Source organism: Nomascus leucogenys, chromosome 4 (assembly GCF_006542625.1).
Source record: "Nomascus leucogenys isolate Asia chromosome 4, Asia_NLE_v1, whole genome shotgun sequence".
Classification (NCBI taxonomy): domain Eukaryota; kingdom Metazoa; phylum Chordata; class Mammalia; order Primates; family Hylobatidae; genus Nomascus; species Nomascus leucogenys.
Window position 1 is genome coordinate 34,639,004 of NC_044384.1, and position 2,922 is coordinate 34,641,925.

Here is a 2,922-nt window from a genome sequence, read left to right on the forward strand (position 1 = left end):
CTGCTGAGACAACTGTTTTTGTTTTCTACTTGTTTACTATAATTCTGGTTCCTGTCACTCCAGGCCTTTGTTCTTACAAGAGCTTCAGAACTGGTCTCGTTTCTAGTAACTTCTTATGCAAACCTAGACATAAAAGCATTCATATTCCTAGAAAAGAATATCTATTTAATTCATTTGCTCAAGGAACTTAATTGTTTTTTCTGTAGGACAAAGTCTTTGCTGTTAAGGATGGAGATCAAACTCCTTCAAAATTATTCCAATAATCAGGCCCAATCTTCCTACTCATTCAGTCAATATTCATTAAGAATTTAGACTTGGGATACAACAGTATAAAACCCTGAGTCTTTGTATCCAAGGAACACCTGGGTTGGCAGGTAGGGAGAGTAAACGGGAGCAGAACGGTAAGCAAATAATTACAACACAGTCTGAAAATTCCCTAGTAGGAGCCCCTGGTAGGCAGAGAAATAAGTCTTCAGGAGAAGTGATTAAGTCAGCCTAAAGATAAGTGAATAAGAAAGGCCTCCTGCATATTGCCAAAGCAAATCTACAGATTCAATGCTATTCCTATTAAACTACCAATGACATTCATCACAGAACTGGAAAAAACTACTTTAAAATTCATATGGAACCAAAAAGGAGCCCAACTTATGAATGATACAGTGGACTTTGGGGGCTCAGGGAAAGGGGAGGAGGGTGAGGGATTACACATTGGATACTGTGTACACTGCTCAGATGATGGGTGCACCAAAATCTCAGAAACCACCACTAAACAACTTATTCATGTAACCAAACACCATCTGTTCCCAAAAAACCCATTGAAATAAAAAAAAATAATAAAAATAAAAAATAAAACAGAAAAAAAAGAGCCCAAATAGCCAAGGCAATTCTAAGCAAAAAGAACAATCCTGGAGGCATCACGTTACCTGACTTCAAACTATACTACAAAGTTAAGTAACACAAATAGCATGACACTGGTACAAAAACATACACATAGACCAACAGAACAGAATAGTGAGCCCAGCAATAATGCCGCACACCTACAACCCTCTGATCTTTAACAAAATCACCAAAAATAACCAATGGGGAAAGGAGTTTCTATTCAATAAATGGTGTTGGGATCACTGGCTAGCCATACACAGAAGATGGAAACTGGACCCCTTTCTTATACCGTATACAAAAAATCAACTCAAGGTGGTTTGAAGACTTAAACATAAAACCTAAAACTATAAAAACTCTGGGAAGACAACCTAGGAAATACCATTCTGGACATAGGCCCTGCCAAAGTTTTCATGATGAAGATGCTAAAAGCAATTGCAACAAAAACAGAAACTAATAAATGGGGCCTAATTAAACTAAAGAGCTTCTGCAAAGCAAAAGAAACTATCAACAGAGTAGATAGACAATCAACAGAATGGGAGAAAATATTTGCCAACTATGCATCCATCAAAGGTCTAATATCCAGAAATCTACAAGGAACGTAAATAAATTTACAAACATAAAAAGAAACAACCCATTAAAATGTGGGCAAAGGACATGAACAGTTTTCAAAAGAAGACATACACATGGCCAAAAAGCATACGAAAAATGCTCAACATCACTAATCAGTAGAAACATGCGAAGCAACACCACAATGAGACACCATCTCACACCAGTCAGAATGGTTATTATTAAAAAATCAAACAATCACAGATGCTAGATGCTAGTGAGGTTGTGGAAGAAAGGAAACATTTATACACTTCTGGTGGGAAAGTAATTTAGTTCAGCCATTGTGGAAAGCAGTTTGGCAATTTCTCAAAGAACTTAAAACTGAATTACTATTCAAGCCAGCAATCCCATTATTGGGTATATACCCTAAGGAATATAAATTGTTCTGCCATAAAGACATATGTATGCGTATGTTCATTGCAGCACTATTTACAATAGCAAAGACATGGAATCAACCTAAATGCCCATCAGTGGTAGACTAAAATGAAAAAATGTGGTACATATATACAATGGAATACTATATATCCATAAAAAGTAATAAGATATGTCCTTTGCAGCAACATGGATGGAGCTGAAGGCCATTATCCTAAGCAAACTACCACAGGAACAGAAAGCCAAATACCACATGTTCTCACTTATGATTGGGAGCTAAACTTTGAGTACATATGAACACAAAGAAGGGAACAATAGCCACCACAACCTACTTGAGGGTGGAGGGTGGGAGGAGGGTGAGAATTTGAAAACTACCTATCAGGTACTATGTTTATTATCTAGTTGACCAAATAATCTGTACACCAACTCCCACAATACACAATAACAAACCTGCACATGTACCCCTGAACCTACAATAAATGTTTAAACAAATTAAGTATACAAAAAATAAATTTTAAAAAAAGCTTCCTGAAAGAGGAAATGTTTGAATTCCTCTCCACCTAATCTTCCTTTTCAGTCAAGCCAGTCTTCTTACTATTCAATGTGCCAGTTGTGTATATTTCTGCCTTTTATTTTGGCTTAATTCAATGACTACTATTTATTGAACTTTTACTATGTCCTAGACACTGTGTTATGGATACAAAGTTTTATCACATCATCCCTCAAAACACTTGACGTCATTGGGAAAACTAACTTTCCATATTCCTCATACATTTACTCAATACATTTAAAAGACTTAAAATGTATACAAAACATTGATGTCTGACATCATCATTTCCTTTGTCCAAATACCATCTTCAAGGACAGGTCCTCCATGAGTTTATTCTATTATCTCCCAGGACTCGGAAATACCCCTGCATGTCTGGGGCCCCATTATATACTGTTTTATTCTCCTGTGGTGTTACCTATATAGATTGTATTTCTATATGGTGTCATTGGTCAATGCTGAGGGATCTCATAAGAAAAGCTTCCAAGGAGTATGTGCTGTGTCACTACCCAAATGAT